An 8,159-nucleotide genomic window follows, 5' to 3' on the forward strand; every position below is an offset into this window, starting at 1 on the left:
TCAGTTTGAATTGGCAGTGAGGGAGGGATGCTTGGGAAAGCATTCCATGTTCTCTGAGCCAAACCCTCAGAAGTCTCTTGAGCAGTATTAGGGAGTGGCAGGGACTTAGAAAGAGGCTGGCTTGCTGACAACAGTAAGTGACAGCATCTGTGACATGATTTTAGTGATGCCAGGAAGTTCCCCTACTCCACAATAATACCACCCACATAGTCTATCTTACTTCCCTCAATTGACTCAACTGAATTCCACTCAATATTGATTTAGCATGACTGTGTACTATATTAGGTACTTAGGAGGTGAGAGATAGAAAGTATTAAAATAGACAACATTTAGTGAATGTTCAGTATGTTCCAGGCACTATTCTGAGCACTTTGCATATATTCATTCACATAGCACCCACAAAACCCCTATGAGGGAATAACTATCACTATTTCCATTTCACAAATGAGAAAACTGAGCCCAAGGTTAAGGTCAGTAAATAACAGTACAAAGATTAAAACACAGGCAGTTTAACTCTACAGTTCAGGACTCATTATGTGAATGATACAGTAACTACCCTTAGTTACCTTACTATGTAGTTGGGAGATAAAAACTTGAAAGTTAAAAGAAGACAAAAGAATTTTTAAGTGTTAAATATGTGTCATGGGTAATAAAGGCAATGGAGGTTCAGAAGACAGAGGAATCACTTTAGACTGGAATGGATGAAAAGATAGGGTTTCAAAAGGGGGAGATTTAAACTGGATAATGAAGATGAATAATACTTTGATAAGCAGAGAGGATAAGGAAGGGCATATGAGTGAAACAGCATAAGCAAAAATAGAATGCCAGGGAAATCTGAAAAATAGGGATAAAAAAAGCTGGAAAGAAAAGTAGGACAAAATTACACAGAGATTTACAAATGAGAGAGGGAGAGAGAGAGATAGGGAGAGAGATAGAGAGAGAGTTTGAGCTTGTGTTACCTTTATACACAGAGGAATCTGTGAAGGGTTTTGGACAGAAGGTAACATGGAGAACATTTCTAATTTAGTAAAATCGATATTGCGTTGGTTATTGGATGGTTTGGAAAGGGGAAGAATTGACGCAGGGAAACAAGTTTGAAGGTCAGGATGGGAGAACAGATGGGAATGAAGAAATCCTGAGGGAGGGAATGAAGGAATCAGTTAGGTGTTTTGGTGACAAAAATCACTGAGACTTTGTAAATGACTGGATACACTTAATGGAGACTAACCTAAGAAAAAGGAGAAGTTCAAAATGACTTAGGAGTTTGAATATGAAACCTGTAATATCTCTGACTGGAAAAAAGGGAAGTCTGGGGATAGAGGAACTACTGTTTTGAGCAAATGTTTAGAGGAGTTTGGTTTTAGGCATGTGTTTGTGGTAATAGTGGGGATATGCTTGGGGAAGCGTTTCATAGCTTTATCTAGAAAAGGCAAAAAAGTTGGGTTAATGAGGCTTTTATTTGCTACTGAGAGAATAAGGATGAACATTTTATATGGTCACAGTTATAACAATAACCAACCATGGTGTTCATCTTAAGCAAACCAGAGTTCAAAGAATATTTCAATCCTTCTGTGGCTCTGAGATAAATAAACTTTAGGGAATTCCTCCTCTCTTTACTCCAAGTTCTATTTACTTGAAAGGAAAATAAGATATATGGGAAAGAAATTTCATGGCTTCAGAGAATGTCGGATTGAGGAAAGAAAACTTAAGAGATCATTGAACCTGACCACAATGTTCAGTTTGCAAATGGTGAAACTGAGGATCAAATTTTGAATGGCTGATGTTAAAACTTCAAAAATAGGCATTAGGCAAATATGGCATATTTGCTAATTATCAATGCTGGATAGCCCATTTGTATTTTATAAAAGTAGCCTGGACCTTGAATTGTGAGTCTGAATTGCATGTAATTAAAGAACTTGAGAGGCTATGGATCCATAATAGGCAAAGACTTGGGACAGCCTCACTGATAAAAGCAAATACTTTGGAAAGAACAGGTTGGAGGCAGAAGGCGCGAGGAAGAATGGTTGCAACAGCAGGACTTCTTTAAAATGTAGCTCCCGGGTAGACTCTCACACAGAGATTCATATTCGAACCTAAAAGACTGAGTTTCAGGAGTCCATCACAACTTACTCAGCTGCCTCATCATCCAGATGCCTAGTCACCTTGTCTAAGACCTCTCGGAGCCTCAAAAGTGATGGCCCATAGGTCACCTTCAGGTTCAGAACTGGTACACACCCCTGAAAACTACTTCTAGTTCTATCTGGAGTTTTATTAGTGGTGCCCTTAGGAATATTCTCATCCCCTGCTACACGTGGGGATGAGAATTATTTTCTTTGTTCTCACATCTCCTGCTTTATCAGTTATGCCAAAACACTTACCTTAGTTGAAGTGATGTCACTAGACTGTTGGATGCATCTTCTTCTCCAGCATTTTGTCCAGCACTTGATTTCCTCTGATTGAAGAGCTTCATATATCCAGGTGACAACTGTGAATTTTCATTCACAGTTTCTTTTATGTCTTTCAGAGAAGTTCTGGTTAATTCCAACAACCCATGATATGTTACGCTTCCTTAGTATTATTACTCTAAACGGCCACTTCCCAAGCACATAATCTGTGTAAGATGGACACAAAAGGATAAAACACTTCTTTTTTATGTACTACAGTGACTGGTTAGAGTTGCTTTTTAATACTGAGTTCTTAGGGAAAGGAAACTAGAGGGTGTGAGATATGGGCTGTTGGCCAATCCCACGACTTCTTTCTTTTGATGAGTTACCACAGGTTTCAATATCAGCAGCATGACTCTTGTTTTCAGCATGTGAGAAGTCAGACAGCAAGATTTTCAATATGCTTGTGTCATAGTTATGTGATTATTCTACCTGAGCTGGACAGTGTGGTTGCACTCATCTCACAGTATTTGACCAACACAGGACTTTTGAAAAAACAAACACTTAAGAAATACTCCTAAGGTGACATTTTGCCATCTCGACAAGGACCACACCTGTCATTGCAGTTCATCCTGCCCCAAAGTTTTAAAATTGCTATTTCAACATGGATTTTCAAACATACCAAAAACATCCTCATCACCTCTGTAAGCATCTGTTGTTTTAGAAGGAAGTAGGCATGTAGAATTACAAATGTACAAAAGTGAAAGAGTTGGAAACAGAATTATGGAATTTCCAGGTTAGAGTACGTCTTATGTTAAAAGGCTAAATCACAAGACTACGAATTGCAGCATTAGTTGCAAAGTCAAAAAAATTAGGATCAACTTAAATGTACATTAATAGGAAACTATTCAAATAAGTTGTAATGTTGTCATATATTAGGGTGCCATTCAGCTATGAAAGAGAGTGAAGTGGCCCTATGTGTATGGAATAAACTTCAAGATCCTTTGTTTATTGGAACAGTGAGGTAAAAACCAGTGTATATAGGATGCTATCATTTGTGTGAAAGACAAAGAATATCTCTGTGTTTGCTTATATATGCATATAACATCTCTGGGAGGAAACTTAAGAAACTAGTAAGTGTTATCCTCGACAAGGAAACTGGATGATTTGGAAGAAAGGGAGGAAGAGAGATTCAGTTTTTACTCTACACTCAACAATGGCTTTTGAATTTTGAATTGGGTACTTGAATTAGCTATTTGAAAAAAAATTTTAAGTTTGCATTTATTGGTGATGTGTACTACCCCAGGGAAGATCCCCTGGAGGAGGGCATGGCAACCCAGTATTCTTGCCATGAGAATCTCATGGACAGAGGAGCCTGGTGGGGTACAGCCCATAGGGTCTCACAGAGTTGGACATGACTGAAGCAACTTAGCACACACATTACTATTCACGTCATTCTATTTGATTCTATAAATAAACAGATATTATTTTTTTTTCAAATAGTTGAAAAGGAAGAGAAAGAGAAGAGGAAGTTGAGGGAGTCCTATGAGTTGCACGTGTGGAGTCTGGGGCTTCCCAGGAGAGGGGAAGATTCTTATGATCATGTGGAAGGGGAGATCCCATAATTGCTAAAAGATTCCCATACAGTGTTAATAACACTGACCATTTTTTTAAAAACAATGTAATTGTCAAAAGCTCCAAACTCAGATTCTATGAAGATTTCTGATAGAAATTGCTTTAACTAAGGGAAGTTCTCCTCAAAAGATGCAGGAGAAATTCCTATAAGCAAAAGGTATTGTAAATGAACAGTAGACCTGGGCAGATGAAGCACATTTTGGGTTGTTTTTTTTTTTTTTCCCATGAGACTCATCATCATTGTATTTGCTTATTCATTTTACTATGTATCTCCACATCAGAATGTGAGCTCCACAAAAGCAGGAAGTCTGTCCGTTCTGTTTGCTGCAGTGTCTTCAGTTCTCCTGTGCCTGATGTGTAGAAGGCACTTGGGTTGGTTCTAGACTGCTGGAACTGGGGACCACACACTCAGTGACTCTCTAGCTTGTGACTGCTTATTTAGGCCATAATATGTTAGAAAGCAGTAAAGATATGGCCGCGGGAACCAAATTTAGGGCTTCATTATTAGAAAGAGTGGGGCTTCCCTGGTAGCTCAACAGTGAGGAATTTGCCTGCCAATGCAGGGAGACATGGGTTCAATCCCTGGGTGGGAAAGATCCCTACCCACTAGGGAGTAGGGAGTGGCAACAGTCTCCAGTATCCTTGCCTGGAGGATATCATGGACAGAAGAGCCTGTCGGGCTGCAGTCCATGGGGTTGCAAAAGCGTTGGATACAACTTAGAGATTAATAACAACAACATCTGAAAGAGTAGGCAAAGCAGAATTCAAATCTCAGAGCAATTGGGAAATTAGAATACTTAAACATGGAGGAACAAGGCAAGAAACCAACTACTGAAGTAGTGGAGCAAGGTAGGGGCTTGGCTTAAAAAAGAGAGAGAGAAGCGAAACATAACCAAGCAGCAAACAAATGAAAACAAAGAAATTTCCCTAAACAAACAAATAGCGCAACAATAAAATAGAAGAGATGGCTGCATAATTAAGGGCTGCAGTTTACAGAAAGAACAGGACTATAAACAGAATAGCTTGCTGCCGTCACTGTACCACTGGAGAGTTGGGTGGCTGAAGTGGGAGTCACCTTGATTTAGAGTCTACATTGGCTTCAGAGTCTAGGATAGAAGTGAGTGAGCCTAGATGCTGGGGTCTGAGGGATACAGAGACAGTCAACCTAGTGCCAACAAAGGTCTGCATAGTCAAAGCTATGGTTTTTCCAGTAGTTATGTATGGAGTGAGAGTTGGACCATAAAGAAGGCTGAGTGCTGAAAAATTGATGCTTTTGAACTGTGGTGTTGGAGAAAACTCTTGAGAGTCCCTTGGACAGCAAGGAGATCAAACCAGTCAATCCTAAAGGAAATCAACCCTAAATATTCATTGGAAGGACTGATGCTGAAGCTGAAATTCCAGTGCTTTGGCCATCTGATGTGAAAAGCTGACTCATTGGAAAACAGCTGATGCTGGGAAACATTGAGGGCAGGAGGAGAAGGGGGGTGAGGACAGAGGATAAGATGGTTGGATGGTGTTAGCAGCTAAAGGGACATGAGTTTGAGCAAACTCCAGGAGAGAGTGAAGGACAGGGATGCCTGGCATGGTCCATGGGGTCACAAAGAGTCAGACATGACTGAATAACTGAACTACAACAACAAGGAGGTTCCAGGTACTCCTATCTAACCTTAGAGTAAAAAGTAATGAGACATTTACAGTGTCTACTTTTTTTTGTTTGAATGTAGACAGTCCAGGGGATAAACCGGAGCATCCAGGAGCCAGAAGTGAGGAGTCCAGTCAAGTGGCTTGAGTCTTCTCATAAACAAGTGCCACAGGCAGAGGCAGGAGATCATCTTGGCTGAAGAGATAAATAGATTGGAGCTTATTGTCGTTCAGTCGATAAGTCGTGTCTGACTCTTTGTGATCTCATGGACTGCAGCACGCCAGGCCTCCCTGTCCTTCACTGTCTCCCAGAGTTTGCTCAAACTCATGTCCATTGAGTCGATGATGCCATCCAACCATCTCATCCTCTGTCCTCTTCACCCTTCTCCTCCTGCCCTCAATCTTTCCCAGCATCAGAGTCTTTTCTAATGAGTTGGCTCTTTGTATCAGGTGGCCAAATTATTGGAGCTTCAACTTCCACATCAGTCCTTCCAATGAATATTCAGGGTTGATCTCCTTTAGGATGGACTGGTTGGATCTCCTCGAAGTCCAAGGGACTCTCAAGAGTCTTCTCAAGCACCACAGTTCAAAAGCAACAATTTTTTGGTGCTCAGCCTTCTTTATGGGCCACCTCTCACATCTGTACATGATGGGAGAAATATCAACAACCTCAGATATGCAGATGATACTACCCTAATGGCAAAAAGCAAAGAGGAACTGAAGACTGGAGCTATCTGATGGCTTTTAATGGTTTTGGATAGAGTACAGCCATTTATCTGTTTCTCTGTCTCATGACCCTTCCTTTGGTTCAAACATTTACCTAATTTGAAACAAAGTCAGTATTCCCCCCGAAATGTTTCTCTAGCTCTTCAGTTATCACATGACTTCCTCTGTTTTTTTTTTTTTTTAGTTTTGTACACAGACCCCTGGTTTACTGAGAAGGTTTAGGCCTTCTGGGTCATTTTTACAAGCATCTATTTTTAAAAGTGAGCGTTTTCTGTCTTTGGCAGTTCCTACTTTTTAATTGCAATCTTGCTTAGAGAAATTCTGGAACTTGTCACTTTATTTTTTAATTTTTACTTATATATATATATTTTTTTCTCTCAGTAAATATTTTAATGAGAACTGAGGTCTGTAACATACACAGCAGTAAGCTCCCTGGCCTAAGACTTTTGCTCTAGCCTGAGTCTGGGGCTAACAAACTACACTTAACTCACATTTGGAGAGAAGGCCATTTTGAGTGTCATTCATCAGTATCCGTTTTCACAGAAGATACCAATCTGGCGCCAGAGTCTCAATGCTAATACTTCCTCTCAAGGAAAGGGTCACATGGCAACACAAACACAGGAGCAATTTTGAAACATCTTATTGCTCTTTGATCAGGAGGGCCTTGGGATACCAATGGTTCTGTAAACACAACTTTGTCAAAATACAGTAGAACACAGAGAAAGGGAAGAGAAGAGTAGAAAGACTGGCAGGCCTTGGCTCATATATAATTCAATCCTTAGGTTTGAAGCCTCTTGAGCTGCTTGTAACTGTAAGAGGCAGCTAAATGCTCGACAAGCTTTGGCAAGGACAACTTGTTTACTAGCAGACCCTTTCCTGATGAAATGGATTACTGCTACTTTCTGTGTTTACTTTGCTAAAATGTGTGCTTGCAAGAACGTTTTAGAGTGTTGGTAGGATTGGATCTAAACAATTGTTTTTATTGTCTTGGTGGTCAATTCATTATGTACAGAAGCAGGAGCTGGCATTTTCCATGACTTTTTTTTTTTTAATATATGTAGCTGACCAATAGAGAAATTAAAACTCAAATACTTCAGCTGTATGGATCTTGAACAAGGGTTAATGGAGATGGATTTCACTGGCTTTAATATCTAGTAACCTTATAGTATCATTTTAAATTATAAAAAAAAAAGTACATTTTTTTGGTAGAAAATTTTTGTTGTTTTGTTGTTGGTTAGTCACTACGTTGTGTCTGACTCTTTTGTAACCCCAGAGACGTAGCCCTCCAGGCACCTCTGTCCATGGGATAACCCAGGCAAGAATACTGGAGTGAGTTGCCATTTCCTCCTACAGGGGATCTTCCTGACCAGGGATCAAACACGCATCTCCTGCATTGGCAGGTGGATTCTTTACCACTGAACCACCATAAGTTTTTTAAGATAAAAACATAAGGTTTCAAAGATACAAGTCATCTTCCATCCCATCACCCAGTTATAACTAACCACCATTTAACTTTTTCTTCCATTACGTATCCATATTCCACTGCCTCTCCTGATTTATTTTTTGAGTTCTATTGTTGAAGTTGGAATCATAAAAGACACAATCCATAACTTAAAAAAACCAAGTACTTTCTCAGAAAGGTAAGACATACTTTTGAAAAAACTGTAGAGAAAACACTAATTTAAATATGATTAAGTGCCAGACTTGCCCATGTTAGGGGCTCATTCAGTCAGCTGTGATCACCAGGATGCAGATCTCAAATAATTCTGTCTG

This window comes from Muntiacus reevesi, chromosome 9 (assembly GCF_963930625.1).
Source record: "Muntiacus reevesi chromosome 9, mMunRee1.1, whole genome shotgun sequence".
Taxonomy (NCBI): domain Eukaryota; kingdom Metazoa; phylum Chordata; class Mammalia; order Artiodactyla; family Cervidae; genus Muntiacus; species Muntiacus reevesi.